The sequence below is a fragment of the Pleurodeles waltl genome, chromosome 8, assembly GCF_031143425.1.
Source record: "Pleurodeles waltl isolate 20211129_DDA chromosome 8, aPleWal1.hap1.20221129, whole genome shotgun sequence".
NCBI classification, from domain to species: domain Eukaryota; kingdom Metazoa; phylum Chordata; class Amphibia; order Caudata; family Salamandridae; genus Pleurodeles; species Pleurodeles waltl.
This window is the reverse complement of record NC_090447.1, coordinates 1,515,785,896-1,515,805,718: the sequence shown is the minus strand read 5'-3', so window position 1 is coordinate 1,515,805,718 and position 19,823 is coordinate 1,515,785,896. Positions and strand designations below refer to the sequence as shown.

Below are 19,823 nucleotides of genomic sequence, written 5' to 3'. Positions count from 1 at the left end.
TTTACTTGTGCATAAGTACTGTGTAACTATAGTGGTACTACAGGAGATTTGCATGTCTCTTAGTTCAGCCTCAGCTGCTAGAACACTACTACATTTCACTAATAAGGGATAACTGGACCTGGTGCAAGGTGTGGTGCAAGGTGTAGGTACCCAAGGTACCCACTACAAACTATGCCAGCCTCCTACAAAGAGTTTGATATTTTAACCTAAAGCTAGTTATGGAAGAGTTTGATATTTTAACCTAAAGCTAGTTATGGAAGAGTTTGATATTTTAACCAAAAGCTGGTTATGGAAGAGCTTGATATTTTGAGGTAAAGCTGGTTATGGAAGAGTATGATATTTTGAGGTAAAGCTGGTTATGGAAGAGTTTGATATTTTGAGGTAAAGCTGGTTATGGAAGAGTTTGATATTTTAAGGTAACACTGGTAATGTAAGAGTTTGATATTTTAAGGTAAAGCTGGTTATCGAAGAGTTTGATATTTTAAGGTAAAGCTGGTTATGGAAGAGTTTGATATTTTAAGGTAAAGCTGGTTATGGAAAAGTTTGATATTTTAAGGTAAATTGGATATGGAAGAGTTTGATATTTTGAGGTAAAGCTGGTTATGGAAGAGTTTGATATTTTGAGGTAAAGCTGGTTATGGAAGAGTTTGATATTTTAAGGTAACACTGGTAATGTAAGAGTTTGATATTTTAAGGTAAAGCTGGTTATCGAAGAGTTTGATATTTTAAGGTAAAGCTGGTTATGGAAGAGTTTGATATTTTAAGGTAAAGCTGGTTATGGAAAAGTTTGATATTTTAAGGTAAATTGGATATGGAAGAGTTTGATATTTTAAGGTAACGCTGGTTATTGAATAGTTTGATATTTTACCCTAAGGCTGGTTATGCAAGAGTTTGATATTTTAAGGTAACACTGGTAATGTAAGAGTTTTATAATTTAAGGTAAACCGGCTATGTAAGAGTTTGAAATTTTAAGGTAAAGCTGGTTATGGAAAAGTTTGATATTTTAAGGTAACACTAGTTACGGAAGAGTTTGATATTTTAAGATAAAGCTGGTTATGGAAGTGTTTGATATTTTAAGGTAACACTAGTTATGGAAGAGTTTGATATTTTAAGGTAAATCGGATATGAAAGAGTTTGATATTTTAAGGTAACACTGGTTATTGAATAGTTTGATATTTTAACCTAAAGCTGGTTATGGAAGAGTTTGATATTTTAAGGTAAATCGGATATGGAAGAGTGTAGGAAGTTGGCTCTGTATGCACTATTTCAAAGTAAGGAATAGCATGCACAGAGTCCAAGGGTTCCCCTTAGAGGTAAGATAGTGGCAAAAAGAGATCATTCTAATGCTCTATTTTGTGGAAGTGTGGTCGAGCAGTAGGCTTATCCAAGGATTAGTGTTAAGCATTTGTTGTACACACATAGGCAATAAATGAGGAACCCACACTCAGAGACAATTCCAGGCCAATAGGTTTTTGTATAGAAAAATCTATTTTCTTAGTTTATTTTAAGAACCACAGGTTCAAGATTTACAAGTAATACTTTAAATGAAAGGTATTTCATGTAGGAACTTTAGGAACTTTGAATTAGCAAAATAGCATATACAGTTTTCACATAAATGAAATATAGCTATTTTAAAACTAGATACAGTGCAATTTTCAACGGTTCCTGGGGGAGGTAAATGTTTGTTAGTTTTTGCAGGTAAGTAAACCACCTACGGGGTTCATGTTTGGGTCCAAGGTAGCCCACCGTTGGGGGTTCAGAGCAACCCCAAAGTTACCACACCAGCAGCTCAGGGCCGGTCAGGTGCAGAGGTTAAATTGGTGCCCAAAACGCATAGGCTTCAATGGAGAAGGGGGTGCCCTGGTTCCAGTCTGCCAGCAGGTAAGTACCCGCGTCTTCGGAGGGCAGACCAGGGGGGTTTTGTACGGCACCGGTGGGGACACAAGTCAGCACAGAAAGTACACCCTCAGCGGCACGGGAGCAGCCGGGTGCAGTGTGCAAACAAGTGTCGGGTTCGCAATAGGGTTCAATGGGAGACCAAGGGGTCTCTTCAGCGATGCAGGCAGGCAAGGGGGGGGGGCTCCTCAGGGTAGCCACCACCTGGGCAAGGGAGAGGGCCACCTGGGGGTCGCTCCTGCACTGGAGGTCGGATCCTTCAGGTCCTGGGGGCTGCGGATGCAGAGTCTTTACCAGGCGTCGGGTCTTTGAAGCAGGCAGTCGCGGTCAGGGGGGAGCCTCGGGATTCCTTCTGCAGGCGTCGCTGTGGGGGGTCAGGGGGGTCAACTCTGGCTACTCACGGTCTCGTAGTCGCCGGGGAGTCCTCCCTGTGGTGTTTGTTCTCCACAAGTCGAGCCGGGGGCGTCGGGTGCAGAGTGCAAAGTCTCACGCTTCCGGCGGGAAACGTGTGTTGTTTCAAAGTTGCTTCTTTGTTGCAAAGTTGCAGTCTTTGTGGAGCAGAGCCGCTGTCCTCAGGAGTTCTTGGTCCTTCTAGATGCAGGGCAGTCCTCTGAGGGTTCAGAGGTCGCTGGTCCCTGGGGAACGCGTCGCTGGAGCAGTGTCTTTAGAAGTGGGGAGACAGGCCGGTAGAGCTGGGGCCAAAGCAGTTGGTGTCTCCGTCTTCTCTGCAGGTTTTTCAGTTTAGCAGTCTTCTTCTTCTTAGGTTGCAGGAATCTATCTTGCTGTGTTCTGGGAGCTCCTAAATACTCGATTTAAGGGTGTGTTTAGGTCTGGGGGGTTAGTAGCCAATGCCTACTAGCCCTGAGGGTGGCTACACCCTCTTTGTGCCTCCTCCCTGAGGGGAGGGGGGCACATCCCGAATCCTATTGGGAGAATCCTCCATCTGCAAGATGGAGGATTTCTAAAAGTCAGAGTCACCTCAGCTCAGGACACCTTAGGGGCTGTCCTGACTGGCCAGTGACTCCTCCTTGTTTTTCTCATTATCTCTCCTGGACTTGCCACCAAAAGTGGGGGCTGTGTCCAGGGGGGCGGGCATCTCCACTAGCTGGAGTGCCCTGGGGCATTGTAACACAAAGCCTGAGCCTTTGAGGCTCACTGCTAGGTGTTACAGTTCCTGCAGGGGGAGGTGTGAAGCACCTCCACACACAGCAGGCTTTGTTTCTGTCCTCAGAGAGCACAAAGGCCCTCACCACATGGGGTCAGAAACTCGTCTCTCAGCAGCAGGATGGCACAGACCAGTCAGTCCTGCACTGAACAATTGGGTAAAATACAGGGGGCATCTCTAAGATGCCCTCTGTGTGCATTTTGTAATAAATCCAACACTGGCATCAGTGTGGGTTTATTATTCTGAGAAGTGTGATACCAAACTTCCCAGTATTCAGTGTAGCCATTATGGAGCTGTGAAGTTTGTTTTTGACAGACTCCCAGACCATATACTCTTATGGCTACCCTGCACTTACAATGTCTAAGGTTTTGCTTAGACACTTTAGGGGCATAGTGCTCATGCACCTATGCTCTCACCTGTGGTATAGTGCACCCTTCCTTAGGGCTGTAAGGCCTGCTAGAGGGGTGACTTACCTATGCCATAGGCAGTGTGAGATTGGCATGGCACCCTGAGGGGAGTGCCATGTCGACTTAGTAATTTTCTCCCCACCAGCACACACAAGCTGGCAAGCAGTGTGTCTCTGCTGAGTGAGGGGCCCCTAGGGTGTCATAAGACATGCTGCAGCCCTTAGAGACCTTCCCTGGCATCGGGGCCCTTGGTACCAGGGGTACCATTTACAAGGGACTTACCTGGGTGCCAGGGTTGTGCCAATTGTGGAGACAATGGTACATTTTAGGTGAAAGAACACTGGTGCTGGGGCCTGATTAGCAGGGTCCCAGCACACTTCTCAGTCAAGTCAGCATCAGTATCAGGCAAAAAGTGGTGGGTAACTGCAACAGGGAGCCATTTCTTTACAAAGAGTTTGATATTTTAAGGTAACACTGGTTATTGAATAGTTTGATATTTTAACCTAAAGCTGATTATGGAAGAGTTCGCTATTTTAAGGTAAAGCTGGTTATGGAAGAGTTTGATATTTTAAGGTAACACTGGTAATGTAAGAGTTTTATAGTTTAAGGTATACCAGCTATGTAAGAGTTTGATATTTTAAGGTAAAGCTGGTTATGGAAAAGTTTGATATTTTAAGGTAACACTAGTTACGGAAGAGTTTGATATTTTAAGATAAAGCTAGTTATGGAAGAGTTTGATCCTTTAAGGTGAAGCTGATTATCGCCAACACACTGATGGAAGGTGTTTCTTTGACCTTCAAGCATTGGGCCAAGTGGTTCCATGTAAAGGTTGAACAGTAAGGGGATTGGATTGAACCCTGGGGTACACTACTGGTAAGACCCTGGTATGTGCGCGGTATCGTCACGTAGCCAAAGGGATAGCAGTTTTTGTATTGCACCCCTAGGCCAGAATCGAGATTGGGAAGAGTTAGTAAACCATATGTGGGAGAGAGAGAGAAGTTGTAGAGAAAGTGCTTTCCCCGCAATGTTTTCAAGAAATGAATTTTGGAGGCCAGATTTCACTGTCTGACCAGAGGTGAGGCTTGTCCAGATATAAGACAGGGGCGAAGGCCCCTTCTTCAAGTGACGAGTGGATGATTTTGAGGCGGGCGGTTATGGCCACAGTGCAAAGTTATTGTCATGGACTTGTCAGTGTGTAAATTGCAAAGATACATATAAGGCAGAAGTCACTCAATTTATTGAAAATGTCAGTCTTCTCCTTGAATTCCCTTGTTAAAGTATTTCAGTAACGGCCCAACATTTCAGTAAGGGCAACACAAAAGAAACAAACATGGCAATACATTTATTCAGAGAACAAAGAGTCTCTGGTTACATTTCTACAATGGGACGGGCCTGTGAAGATCAGCTCAGAGGCCGCAGAACATTTTCTGTTCTTGTTCTTTGCTCATTTTAAATTAAGGTTTTAGTAGGAGGAAAACACCCATGTTGGAATTTATTTATGTTCAGACTCTTCCAAACCTGAAATTTACACACCAGCACACAACACAGTCCAGTCTACGGTTACACGTCGGTGCTCAGGAGGTACTATTGGTCCAATAGCAGTGCAAGCTTCCCACACACAGAGAACAGCTCCAGGATAGCCAACCCAGCCACAGTGCAAGCTTCCTGCATAGAACACAGGTACAGTACGTCCAGCAGCAATGCAAGCTTCCCACACACAGAGGAGGTACAAAAGAGAAACAGTATATCCAGCAGCAGTGCAGGTTTCCCACACACAGAAGAAGTACAGTATGCCTAGCTCAGTGCAAGCTTCCCACCACAGAAGAGGTACAAAAGAGGTACAGTATGTCCAGGAGCAGTGCAGGTTTCCCACACACAGAAGAGGTACAGTATGTTCAGCAGCAGTGCAAGCTTCCCACCACAAAAGAGGTACAGTATGTCCGGCAGCAGTGCAAGCTTCCCACACACAGAAGAGGTACAGTATGTTCAGCAGCAGTGCAAGCTTCCCACCACAGAAGAGGTACAGTTTGTCCGGCAGCAGTGCAAGCTTACCACACACAGAAGAGGTACAGTATGTCCAGCGTGGTGCAAGCTTCCCACACACAGAGAGGTACAGTATGTGCAGCAGCAGTGTGAGCTTTCCACACACAGAAGAGGTACAGTATGTCCAGCAGCAGTGCAAGCTTCCAACACACAGATATGTACAGTATGCCCAGCAGCAGTGCAAGGTTCCCACACACCGAGAGGTACAGTATGTCCAGCAGCAGTGCAAGCTTCCCACACACAGAAGAGGTACAGTCTGTCCAGCTGTAGTGCAGGCTTCCCACACAAGGAAGAGGTACAGTATGTCCATCAGCAGTGCCAGCTTCCTACACGCTGAAGAGGTACAGTATGTCCAGCAGCAGTGCAAGCTTCCCAAACACAGAAGAGGTACAGTATGTCCATCAGCAGTGCCAGCTTCCTACACGCTGAAGAGGTACAGTATGTCCAGCTATAGTGCAGGCTTCCCACACAAGGAAGAGGTACAGAAGAGGTACAGTATGTCCAGCAGCAGTGCAAGCTTCGCAGTTACAGATAACAGCTATAAGAAGCTAATGACTGCATTTACCATGATGCCTTGGGGTCACAAATGCTGGAATGGAAGACAGGGTGCTCCCCATTTTGACTGTTGTAATTAAGGCTCCCGTGAGCCTCTGAGCTGACGAGCTCGGGTGAAGCACCTGTGCGCCTTCTTGAGTGGTACTTAAACCTGTGAATACTTTCAAGGCGGCATTTCAAGCAACCCCGCCAGCTACACGTTGCTCTTCGCTGACGACGGCCAAATAGCCAGAAACACGTGTCCGAAGATACGGCACTCGCCGCACCAACTTATGGTGAAAAACTTTTAAAACTCTGTTCAAATTCGTGCTAATGACTGCATTTACCATGATGCCTTGGGGTCACAAATGCTGGAATGGAAGACAGGGTGCTCCCCATTTTGACTGTTGTAATTAAGGCTCCCGTGAGCCTCTGAGCTGACGAGCTCGGGTGAAGCACCTGTGCGCCTTCTTGAGTGGTACTTAAACCTGTGAATACTTTCAAGGCGGCATTTCAAGCAACCCCGCCAGCTACACGTTGCTCTTCGCTGACGACGGCCAAATAGCCAGAAACACGTGTCCGAAGATACGGCACTCGCCGCACCAACTTATGGTGAAAAACTTTTAAAACTCTGTTCAAATTCGTGCTAATGACTGCATTTACCATGATGCCTTGGGGTCACAAATGCTGGAATGGAAGACAGGGTGCTCCCCATTTTGACAACAGCTATAAGAAGGGTAAGCAAGCAACAGTGCAAGCTTCCTATGTGCAGAAGGGGAAAGGGCAGCATCAGTATTACTTTCCCCACAGAAAAGGGGTATAAAATGTCCAGCATCAGTACAATCTTTGCACCCAGAGAACAGGTACAAGCTTTCCATGTACAGAACAAGTTCAGAAAGTACAGCACCATTTCGAGCTTCCCACACGAAGAACAAGCACAATATATAGGCAGTCCCGCAGCAGAAGAACCTTCCCAACACATTATGCCCAGCAACATGAACGCTTTGCAGCTTATCAACTGGCACGATATGGTCAGCCAGACCTTTAGCACGATATGGTCCCAAAGAGAGAAAAGGTGCAGCTTGTCCAGCAACAGTGCAAGCTTCCCAACCACAAGAAATGAAGAGTGCAACCAGCCCAGCAGCAGGAGTGCAAGCTCCCCACCCAGAGAACAAGTAAAGCACTGCCATCAGGAGTGCAAGCTTCCCACCCAGAGAACAAGTAAAGCAAGGCCAACAGGACTGAAAGCTTCCCAGCCAGAGGACACGTAAAGCAAGGCCAGCAGGAGTGCAAGCTTCCCTCCTAGAGAACCAATACAGTAAGGCCAGGAGGAGTGCAGGCTTCCGACCCTGAGAACAAGTAAAACAAGACCAACAGGACTGCAAGCTTCCCAGCCAGACGACACGTAAAGCAAGACCAGCAGAAGTGCAAACTTCCCACTGAGACAATACAGCAAGAACTGGAGGAGTGCAAGCTTCCCACCTAGAGAACAAGTGTAACAAGGCCAGGAAGAGTGCAAGTTTCCAACCCTGAGAACAATTACAGCAAGGCCAGCAGGAGTGCAAGCTTCCAACCCTGGGGACAAGTACACTAATGCCAGCAGGGATGCAAGCTTCCCACCTAGAGAACAAGAGCAGCAGGTCCAGCAGGAATGCAAACTTCCACTCAGAGAACAAATGCAGCAAGGACAGCAGGGATGCAAGGTTCCCACCTATCGAACATGTACAGCAAGACCAGCAGGAGTGCAAGCTTCCCACCCAGAGAACACATAAAGTAAGGCTAGAAGGGTGTCAGCTTCCCACCCAGAGAACAAGTGCAGCAAGACCAACAAGAGTGCAAGCCTCATACCCAGAGAACAAGTGCAGCCAGGGCAGAGGGACTGAAAGCTTCCCGCCCAGGGAACAAGTACAGCAAGGCCTCGAGGAGTGCAAGCTCCCACCTAGAGAACAAGTGCACCAAGGCTGCAGGAGTGCAAGCCTCATACCCAGATAAGAAGTGCATTGGGGCCAGCAGGACTGCAAGCTTACCGCCCAGGGAACAAGTACAGCATGGCCTCGAGGAGTGCAAGTTTCCCACCTAGAGAACAAGTGCACCAAGGCCAGCAGGAGTGCGATCTTCCCACCCAGAGAACAAGTGCACCAAGGCTGCGGGAGTGCAAGCTTCATAGATAGAGAACAAGGCTAGAAGGGTGTGAGCTTCCCACCCAGAGAACAAGTGCAGCAAGGCCAGCAGGAGTGAGAGCTTCCCACCCAGAGAACAAGTGCACCAAGACTGCGGGAGTGCAGGTTTCATATCCAGAGAACAAGTGCAGCAGGGCCAGCAGGATTGCAAGCTTCAGACCCTGAGAAAAAGTACAGCAAGGCCAGCAGGAATGCAAGCTTCAAACTCTGGAGACAAGTACAGCAATGCCAGCAGGGATGCAAGCTTCCCAACTAGAGAACAAGAGCAGCAAGTCCAGCAGGAATGCAAACTTCCATTCAGAGAACAAATGCAGAAAGGTGAGCAGGAGTGCAAGCTTTCCAGCCAGAGAACAACTACACCAAGGCGAGCAGGAGTGCAAGCTTCCCAGCCTGAGAACAAGTGCACCAAGGCCAGCAAGAGTGCAAGCTTCCCACCCAGAAAACAGGTAAAGCAAGGCCAACAGGACTGCAAGCTTCCCAGCCAGAGAACAAGTGCAGAGAGGCCAGTGGGACTGCAAACTTCCCGCCCAGACAACAAGTACAGCAAGGCCTCGAGGAGTGCAAGCTTCCCACCCAGAGAACAACTACAGCAAGGCCAGCAGGAGTGTGAGTTTCCCACCCAGAGAACAAATACAGGAATGCCAGCAGGGATGCAAGCTTCCCACCTAGAGAACAAGAGCAGCAGGTCCCGCAGGAGTGCGAGCTTCCCACCCAGAGAACAAGTGCGGCAAGGCTGCGGGAGTGCAGGTTTCAAATGCAGAGAACAAGTGCAGCAGGGCCAGCAGGACTGCAAGCTTCAGACCCTGAGAACAAGTACAGCAAGGCCAGCAGGAGTGCAAGCTTCCAACCCTGGGGACAAGCACAGCAATGCCATCAGGAATACGAACTTCCACTCAGAGAACAAGAGCAGCAAGGCGAGCAGGAGTGCAAGCTTCCCAGCCAGAGAACAAGTACACCAAGGCGAGCAGGAGTGCAAGCTTCCCAGCCAGAGTACAAGTGTACCAAGGCCAGCAAGAGTGCAAGCTTCCCACCCAGAAAACAAGTAAAGCATGGCCAAAAGGACTGCAAGCTCCCAGCCAGAGAACCAGTGCAGAGTGGTCAGTGGGACTGCAAACTTCCCACCCAGACAACAAGTACAGCAAGGCCTCGAGGAGTGCAAGCTTCCCATCCAGAGAACAAGTACAGCAAGGCCAGCAGGAGTGTGAGCTTCCGACCCAGAGAACAAGTTCAGGAATGCCAGCAGGTGTGCAAGCTTCCAACCCTGAGAACAAGTAAAGCAAGGCCAACAGGACTGCAAGCTTCCCAGCCAGAGGACAAGTGAAGCAAATCAAATCAAATCAAATCATTAACATTTATAAAGTGCGCTACTCACCCGTGCGGGTCTCAAGGCACTAGGGGGAACGGGTTACTGCTGCTCGAAGAGCCAGGTCTTGAGGAGTCTCCGGAATATGGAGTGGTCCTGGGTGGTCCTGAGGATGGTGGGGAGGGTGTTCCAAGTCTTGGCCGCCAGGTAGGAGAAGGACCTCCCACCCGCTGTGGAGCGGCGGATGCGGGGGACGGCTGCGAGAGCGAGGCTGGTGGAGCGGAGAAGACGGGTGGGGGCGTAGAAGCTGAGGCGGTGGTTGAGGTATTCTGGTCCCTTGTTGTGGAGGGCTTTGTGTGCGTGGGTGAGAAGTCGGAAGGTGATCCTTTTGCTGACGGGAAGCCAGTGCAGGTGTCTCAGGTGGGCGGAGATGCGGCTGTTGCGGGATATGTCGAGGATGAGGCGGGCGGAGGCGTTTTGAATTCGTTGCAGACGTTTCTGGAGTTTAGCCGTGGTTCCTGCGTATAGTGTGTTGCCGTAGTCCAGGCGGCTAGTGACGAGGGCGTGGGTCACGGTCTTTCTGGTGTCGGCGGGGATCCAGCGGAAGATCTTACGGAGCATGCGGAGGGTGAGGAAGCAGGAGGAGGACACGGCGTTGACTTGTTTGGTCATGGTGAGGAGAGGGTCCAAGATGAAGCCGAGGTTGCGAGCGTGGTCTGAGGGGGTCGGTGCGATGCCAAGGGCCGTGGGCCACCAGGAGTCGTCCCAGGCGGTCGGGGTGTTGCCGATGATGAGGACTTCCGTTTTGTCTGAGTTCAGTTTCAGACGGCTGAGTCTCATCCAATCTACGACGTCCTTCATACCATCTTGCAGGTTGGTCTTGGCGCTGGTGGGGTCCTTGGTGAGGGAGAGTATAAGTTGAGTGTTGTCGGCGTAAGAGGTGATGATGATGCTGTGCTTGCGTACGATGTCGGCGAGGGGGCTCATGTAGACATTGAACAGTGTCGGGCTGAGCGAGGAGCCTTGAGGGACTGAGCGAAAAGGTGGGAGGTAGACTCTTTGAGAGCGGTTGGAGAGAAAGGAGGCGATCCAGTCCAGGGCCTGGCCTTGGATCCCGGTGGAGCGGAGGCGGGTTATTAGGGTGCGGTGACAGACGGTGTCGAAGGCAGCCGAGAGGTCGAGGAGGATGAGGGTGACTGTTTCACCGTTGTCCATCAGGGTTCTGATGTTGTCTGTGACTGAGATGAGGGCGGTTTCACTGCTGTGGTTGGCTCGGAATCCGGATTGTGAGGGGTCGAGAAGGTTGTTGTCTTCAAGGAAGTTGGTAAGCCGCTTGTTGACGGTCTTCTCTATGACTTTGGCAGGGAAGGGGAGGAGCGAGATGGGGCGGAAGTTCTTCAGGTCGCTTGGGTCAGCCGTAGGTTTCTTCAGTAGGGCGTTGACTTCAGCGTGTTTCCAGCTTTCGGGGAAGGTAGCAGACGAAAACGAGGAGTTGATGATGGTCTGGAGGTGCGGGGCGATGATGTCGTCAGCTTTACTGAAGATGAAGTGGGGGCAGGGGTCCGAGGGGTACCGGAGTGGATTGAGTTCATGGTGGTTTTGGTTTCTTCTGTGTTGATGTGGGTCCAGGCGTTGAGGGTGATGGCTGGGGGTGTGGGTTCAGTATTGGTCGGCTGGGTCTGGTGTCCGAAGCTGTCGTGTAGGTCGGTAATCTTATGATGGAAGAAGGCGGCGAGGGAGTTGCACAGGTCTTGTGAGGGCGTGATGGCGTTGGCGTTGGGGTTGGAGAACTCTTTTACGATGCTGAAGAGTTCTCTGCTGTTGTGGCTGTTTTTCTCCAGTCTGTCTGTGAAGAAATTCCTTTTGGCTGCTCGGATCAGGTGGTGGTGTTCGCGGGTAGCGTTCTTGAGGGCAGTCATGTTGTCAGCGGTGTGGTCCTTACGCCAGGCTTTCTCGAGGGCGCGACAGGTTTTCTTTGATTCCTTAAGGGTGTCAGAGAACCAGAGAGGTTTTTTGGTGTTGGCCTGTCTTGGAAGGTGTCTGAGGGGAGCGAGGTTGTCTGCGCAGTTGGTGATCCAGTTCGTGAGGCTGAGGGCTGCGTCGTTGGGGTCGGCGGTGAAGGTAGGTTGGTTGTCGATGAGCGTGGGGAAAAGCTGTTCTTCGGGGATTTTGTCCCACTGTCGACGAGGGATGGGTTGAGTGCGGAGGTGGCGGATCTCGCGTCGGAAGGTGAAGTGGACACAACTGTGGTCGGTCCAGTGTAGAGCGGAGGCGTGGCTGAAGGAGACGTGTTTGCTGGCGGAGAAGATGGGGTCAAGCGTGTGTCCGGCGATGTGGGTGGGGTTGTTCACCAGTTGCTTGAGGCCGAGGTTGGCGAGGTTGTCGAGCAGGGCGGTGGTGTTGGGGTCGTTGTTCTGTTCTAGATGGAAGTTGAGGTCGCCGAGGAGGATGTAGTCTGGCGAGGCGAGGGCGTGCGGGGAGATGAAGTCGGTGATGGAGTCACTGAAGAGGGTGCGCGGTCCGGGGGGACGGTAGATGAGGGATCCTCTGAGGGTGGTCCTGGGGTCAGTGCGGATCTGGAAGTGCAGGTGCTCGGCGGCGAGGGGGGTGTCTTCGGTGGAGGTGGTGACGCTGATGGAGTCTTTGAAGACGATGGCGATTCCTCCTCCTACTTGGTTGGTGCGGTCTTTCCTGGAAATCTTGTAGCCTTCGGGGATGGCTATGGCGATGTCGGGGGCCGAAGAGGCGTTCATCTAGGTCTCCGTGATGAAAGCGACGTCTGGTGCTGTGGAGTCCGGGAGGTCCCAGAGTTCAACGGCGTGCTTGTGGACGGATCGAGCGTTGACCAGGATGCATTTGAGGTGGTTGATGGCGCGTGGGCTGGTGGTCGTGGTAGTTTCGTGGTGGAAGGTAAGTTTGCAGGTGTGACATGCGAAAGGTCCATGGGTATGTTTCGGGTTAGCCTGGAAGCAGGTGCTGGAGCGCCCTGGGTTGAGGGCGTGGAGGGTGATGGGGTCGTAGCGGTGCGGCCGCCATAAGGGGGGAGGGGGGGAGGGGTCAGCTGGGGGCAGGGGACGGGAGTGGGGCGACGAATGGGAGCTGGGGGGGCGGGGGCGTGCAGGAGGTGGCAGCGGGAAAGCGGAGGGAGGGGGGACAGGTAGAGGGGAGAAGAGATGGGGGAGGGGGGTTAAGGGTGGTGGGGGTGAGTTTAGGAAGAGTTTAGGGAGAGAGTTAGGAGGAAGGTTAGGAAGATAGGGGAGGGGGGGTTGTAGAGGTGGCGGTGGGTGAGAAGTAGAGTGAAAGGATAGGAAGATGGGGGGGTTACAGAGGAGGAGGCGAGTGAGGGGGAAAGATAGAGAGATAGGTAGATAGGTAGATAGGTAGATAGGGGTGTTAGAGAGGGGGAGGCAAGTGAGGGAGAGAGATGAGACAGGAGCAGGAGGACAGGCGCGGGAAGAACCCAGAAGCAGGTAAAAGAAGAAGAGGAGCAGAAGAGGAGCCGAAGACTGAAGACAGAGGAACACAGAAGAAGGTAAAGAAGAAGAGGAGCCGAAGAACAGAAGACAGAAGAACACAGAAGAAGGTAAAGAAGAAGAGGAGCGCAGAAGACAGAAGAATACAGAAGAAGGTGAAGAAGAAGAGGAGCGACGAGCAGCAGAGGGAAGAGCCAAGAAGAGGGACAGAGAAGAAGAGGCACACGCAGGTCACGGTGCAGAGGAGAGGGTGAGAAGCACACAGATGAAGACAGAAGACGGGGAGCAGGAGAGAAAGAAGAGTACAGATGAAGACTACAGAAGAAGAGCACAGAGGAAGAACAGAGAAGAAGAAAAGAAGCAGGAGAGGAGGTGAGTAGCGCTGGGCAGGGCGAGGGGCTGGGCGGTGGGGGGGTACTTACTGTGAGCTAGGAGGTCTCAGGAACCTGGGCTGGTGGAGCTGCAGCGGCAGGGGGAGCGACCTACTAGGCAAGGCAAGGCCAGCAGGAGTGCAATCTTCCCGCCTAGAGAACCAGCAAAGTAAGGCCAGCAGGAGTGTGAGCTTCCCACCCAGAGAACAAGTACAGGAATGCCAGCAGGAGTGCAAGCTTCCCACCTAGAGAAGAAGAGCAGCAGGTCCAGCAGGAATGCGAACTTCCCACTCAGAGAACAAGTGCAGCAAGGCGAGCAGGAATGCAAGCTTCACAGCCAGAGAACAATTGCAGCAAGGCCAGCAGGAGTGCAAGCTTCATAGCCAGAGAACAAATGTAGTAAGGCCAGTGGGAGTGCACGCTTCCCACCCAAAGAACAAGTGCAGCGGAGTCAGCAGGAGTGCAAGCTTTTCCCACCCAGAGGACAAGTGCAGGAAGGTCAGGAGGAGTGCGAGCTCCCCACCCAGAAAACACAGAAAGCAAGGCCAGAAGGAGTGCGAGCTTCCCAACCAGAGTACAAGTGCAGCTAGGCCAGCAGGAGTGCAAGCTTTTCCCACCCAGAGAAAACGTACAGCAAGGTCAGCAGGAGTGCAAGCTTCCCACCCAGAGAACTCATAAAGCAGGGCTAGCAGGAATGCAAGCTTCCCAGCCAGAGGACACGTAAAGCAAGGCCAGCAGGAATGCAAGCTTCTCACCAAAAGAACAAGTGCAGCAAGGCCAGCAGGGGTGTGAGCTTCCCACACAGAGAACAAGTGCAGCAAGACCAGCAGGGGTGTGAGCTTCCCACACAGAGAACAAGTGCAGCAAGTCCAGCAGGAGTGCAAGCTTCACACCCAGAGAACAAGTACAGCAAGGCCAGCAGGGGTGTGAGCTTCCGACACAGAGAACAAGTGAAGCAAGGCGAGCAGGGGTGTGAGCTTCCCACACAGAGAACAAGTGCAGCAAGGCCAGCAGGAGTGCATGCTTTGCACCCAGAAAACAAGTATAATAAGGTGAGCAGGAGTGCAAGCTTTCCACCCAGAGAACACGTAAAGCAACAATAGCAGGGGTGCAAACTTCCCACCCGAAGAGCAATTGCAGCAAGGCCAGCAGTAGCGCAAGCTTCCCACCAAGAGAACAAGAGCAGCAAGGCCAGCATGAATATGAGCTTCCCACCCAGAGAATAGGTATAACAAGGACAGCAGGAGTGCAAGCTTCTCACCCAGAGAAGAAGTGCAGCGGGGGCAGCAGGAGTGCAAGCTTCTCACCCAGAGAAGAAGTGCAGCGGGGGCAGCAGGAGTGCAAGCTTCTCACCCAGAGAACAGGTGCAGCAAGGCCAGTGTGTTGTTGATATTGGATTAACAACAATGCACACATGATACATTTTGATACACGAACGAAGTCGCATCACCACTGTTAGATTCCCCCTTCATGAACTCTCCGTCAACCCCAGCATGTAGGTACGTGGTTAGCCAAGCTCTGCGACCCAGGCCTCAAGGTTATTGACTGACAGGTCACAGGTGGGGTAACACTTAGCCGGCAGCCAAACGCACAAAACAGGAAAACTAGATCAGATCCCACAGATAGGCAGCAACACTACAAAGGTCCCCGGAGATTGGCCCCAATATACACACATGGCCAGAGGGATGCGTGCAATACTAAAACACCACAAATGATGCCACATCTAGTTAGGGAAGCTTAGCCAATCAGGGCACAGCACACACTTGCCCCTCAGGCCGGACACCAGGACACGTACTCGCTCGCCAACATTGTGTCCATGCTAGATTGAGGCTCACCTGCACTCCCTATCTGGATATCTAGAACTGTATTTACGACTATCTGACAACTGTCCTCATTTTTTACCAAGGAAGGAATGTTTTTGATCACTTCATTGCACCCAGAGAAATGTATAAAACCTGCAACAATTCAATCTAGCATCTATAGACAGTCCTCAGACCCCAGCTCTGTAACTTCTCTCCCAGCCGTAATGGTTAATTAAATGAACCGATTCCTGTTTTGCCAGAAGCCTCTTGTCTTTTGTTTATTAATGTAAAATCTCATTTGAGCAACAGGGACGTTCAATCTTCGCACCTAGAGAACAGTTACGGCCAACCACATACACAACATACACAATAGACACAGCATACGAAGCAGCAGCACACATATATGCAGTCTACACCAGCACTGCAATAGCGTGATATGAACAAAAACAATTTAAGAAACATTGGCAGCCCAGGACAGGAGTTCAATTGTTGCTATGGATGGGAAATTATTTAATATTGAATTTGTTTCCAGTTCCTTTGTTGTGCAAGTTCTATATTTTACTCATCGATCACTTGCAGTGCACCGTCACATGGAGCACCTTCTTTACAAATATTGTGGCATTGTTTGTTTGCACCTTGTTTTGCTTCACATGAATACAAATTCATTTTGAAACAATTTCATTTTGGGCATTTATTTCCCGTTGTGGCTTATTCATATACGGTGAGGCTCCCAGCCTAGTTTTTATCCTTTGATCCGCAAGAACCTTTGTTATTTTCTTTACCTTCAGTGCCCGGGTTCCCAGGTGTACCGGGTAGCCCCTTTTTTTTCACGTTCACTAATACCTGTGATAGCTTGTCTGTCTTCAGAAACGCCATAGTGGGATCTATGTTTTTAAAAGACTTCTTTGGATCTTCCAGATTCAGCCAGTTATAGTCCTATATCACTACCAACGTTCGTGGTTAACCACCTTCTGAGTTACTTCTGAAGGTGGTTAACCAGCAACTCCAACCTCATGTGGAAGAGAGTAATATATGCTCAACATCGGCCAGGATTAGACCAGGGCGGAGAACCGACCTGGAGGTAATCATCACAGCCATAGGCGATTCGAGAATAATGATGGACAAGGGCGGCAGAGGGATCCTAGTTCTTTTAGATTTCTCGACCAGCTTTTATTCCATTGATCTTGATATCTTATAAAACAGATTAAGAAGATTAGCTTTTAGAGGAAATCTGATAAAATGACTTAGGTCCTTCTTTTTGGTTATATTCCACACTGTAGCTGTTCAACGTTCACTTCATGCAACATCCCATTCAGTGGGGAGCCCTGCAAGGTATCAATTATTTTGCTGCTTCTTTTTGTATTCTCTATGTGCCCTTTGGCTCACATCCTGCAAAAATTGGATGCACAGATGTATTCTCAAATCAAGAATACTCCATTTACTTGTAGCAAATCAAACTCCCTAGAGATCCAAGATAAATGTAATTTAGTATTATCAATCAAATTAGGTCGGATGATGGATAACTATCTTAAGCTTAATCCTTTAAATTCATCGCATCTTTAAGATAGTTACTAAACAGAAGAATGCCCTGTGACCATCTGCCTTGGGTAAAAGTCCTGCTCCAGCAGTGACACTGAGAAATGTAGGGATTACAATGGAATCCAACCTCACTTTGGATGCACAAATCCCGGATATTCCAAAATCCTGCCTCTACTCAAAGGGCACTAAAAAGAACCTTCCATTTGTATCCTTCTCACATTAAGTGAGCATCGCTATCACCTATGTCCAGACAGAATTGGACTATGATAATTCTATTTACTTGGGAACTCTCAAAAACGTCTTGTGTGTTTGTAAAGCATTCAAAGCTCTATCATTAAACTGCTTTTTTACCTCAAGAAACATGAGTAGACCTCACCAAATACACAGCAACTTCACTGCACTGAATTTAAGGCAGCCTCCATTCTCTGCAAGTGCTTTTACAGCGATAAGAATCACTTCCTTTCCCAGGAGCTCCATAAATACACACCAGAGCTTTCTCTAGGATCTGAGATTAAATTCACCTTCATCATTCCTAAACCTACACACCATCACAACAAATGGGGAGAACTCACTTCCTTTGTCCCTCCGTTCTGCACCCAATCACATGAGATTCAGGAAACGCCTGAAGACCTGGATGTACCAACAAGATCCTAACTAATTTTCAATGTACTTGCGAATATATATCAATGCTGTGAGCCTATGAAACATGTGAATTTAAATTTTTAAATTTGTAGAGTGTGCAAATACGCAGGCGTGTCCTGGTGCTAATCAGAGGCAAATGTAAAACAAACAAAAACTGTATTTGAAATAAATTTGTTTTCCAACCTTTACAAAAGATCATATGGTTCGGTTCTGTACGAATGACAACTCACTGTCTATTTCAGGCCTGAGCTGTGAGGACAGAAAAGGCTCCACCACTGGTGGGCATTCTATGAAACCTTGATCTGGAAACAAGAAATGCAGAGTAGAACGCAACTGTACAATGGGATGATTGCGGATGAAGAGGTCAGTCATATAGTTGGGGGTCCCATTCCACTAGCCGCTTTGGGACAGTAGCAGAGAGCTTTAAAAGTAGAGTGCATCCTGACGGCGGCCAGTGAAGATTAATAAGGTGAGAAGAAATACTGGAAAATTTAGGAAGGTCTAAGATAAGTCTGGCCGCTGCACTCTGAGTAAGTTGTAATTGATGTATGAGATGAGAGACCAATGAACAGTGAGTTTTAGTAGTCAAGTCTACTTGTCATCAGTGCCTGAACCAAAATTGTATTCAATAAACTGGATCAATTTTCCTAAAGATCTTCATCATGCAAAAGCAAGTGCCCATACGTTTATTAATGTGGGTCTCAAATGATAGCTTGGTGTAAATAATAACACCCAAGTTATGAGTGCTGCCACTAGGCTCAGGGCATGTACCAAGGCACTGGGGCCACCAGTTTGAGGACCAGATGGAAGGGTTTCCAAACATTAGGACCTCAGTCTTATCAGCATTCAGCCTCAATGAACTGGCATGCATCCAATGAGCCACAGATGTTAAACAAGGTTTAAACTGCTCTTGGATTGAAGTGGGGATAAATAGAATAAATATTCCGTCTCGAATAAGACAAGATGTATTTTGTCCATAACCTACTCCTCAAACAAGGGAAACGTCCTGAACAATGCGTTGGGAACAACGCAGATGTTTCCCATGCAAGAGTAACCACACTTGCCGCAACAACCCATGGTTGTTTCTCTGTCTTAACTACGCATGTGCTGAACTACGCATGTGCTGAACGACGCATATGCTGAACTACACATGTGCTGAACTATGCATGTGCTGAACTACACATGTGCGTGGTTAAGGCAGAGAAAAAAGCTGAGTGGATCGGGAGAGAATGCGGTCAGATAAGTGGGGCTGGGGGGTAGTTTTTAGGGGTGGGGGTGGATTAAGGGCTTGGGGTGGGAGTGAGGGTTGGGGCATTTTCTTTTTAGGGGTGGGGGGCCAGGGTCATTTTGTTTTTTGGGTGGGTGGGGGGGTCAGGGTAGTTTTATTTTTAGGGGCGGGTGGGGAATCGGGTAGTTTTGTTTTTAGGGCGGGTGGGGGGCTCAGTTGCTTTTAGGGTGGTTGGGAGGGGTCGGGGAGGCCTTAGGGCTCAGGGTGGGTGGGGGGTCAGTCTATATCAGTTTTTAAGGGGGTGGGTTGGGGTGAGGGGGTAGTTTTGTTTTTAGGGGTGGGGGGTCAGATAGTTTTTGTTTTGGGGCGGGTGGGGGTCAGTGTAGTTTTGTTTTTAGACTCAGGGGTGGAGGGGTCAGGGGTAGTTTTGTTTTAAGGGCAGGTGGGGGTTGGTTGTTTTTTAGAAGGGTGGGGCGGTCGCGAAGGTTTTAGGTCTCAGGATGGGTGGGTGCTGTCGGGGTAGTTTTGTTTTTAGGTGCGGGGTGGGGGGGTCAGTGTAGTTTTTTTTTTAGGGGTGGGTGGGGGGATCGGGGTAGTTTTGTTTTTAGGGGCAGGGGTGGTGGGGTCAGGGTAGTTTTGTTTTTAGGGCTGGTGGGGAGATCGGTTGTTTTTAGGGGGCTGGGGGGTTGGGGAAAGTTTGAGGGCTCAGGGTGGGTGGGGGTTGTCAGGGTAGTTCAGTTATTAGGGGCGGGGTGGAGGAGTCGGTATACTTTTCTTTTTAAGGGCAGGGGTGGTGGGTCGGGGTAGTTTTGTTTTTAGGGTGGGGTGTCGGGCTAGTTTTGGTTTTGGGCAGGTCAGGGTAGTTTTGTTTTTAAGGGTGGGGTGGGGGGTCGGGGTAGTTATGTTTTTAGGGTGGGTGGGGGGTCAGGGTAGTTTAAGTTTTAGGGGTGTGGTACTTTTGGGCCTTAGGGCAGGTGGGGGGGTTGGGGTAGTTTTGTTTTTAGGGGTGGGGAGGTTGGGGAAGTTTTATTTTTAGTGCGGGTGGGGGGGTCGGGTAGTTTAAGTATTAGGGGTGGGGTACTTTTGGGCCTTTGGCATGATAGAACCACGCATGCCTTTACTAGGCATGCTTTTACAACGAAAAATCATTGTAAAGGCATTGGTGGTAAAGGCATGCGTGGAAACAACGCCGTCTTTGTTCTGACCACGTTGTTAAGACATGCGTGGCTTCAGCATGCGT

At 49.5% G+C, this 19,823-nt stretch overlaps 1 protein-coding gene across 1 annotated transcript in view; it reads right to left on the bottom strand.

The window, feature by feature from the left end:
• Window positions 1-19,823, bottom strand: part of LOC138249274 (butyrophilin subfamily 2 member A2-like) — an 88,655-nt gene that overhangs the window by 59,335 nt on the left and 9,497 nt on the right. The window lies entirely within an intron of this gene.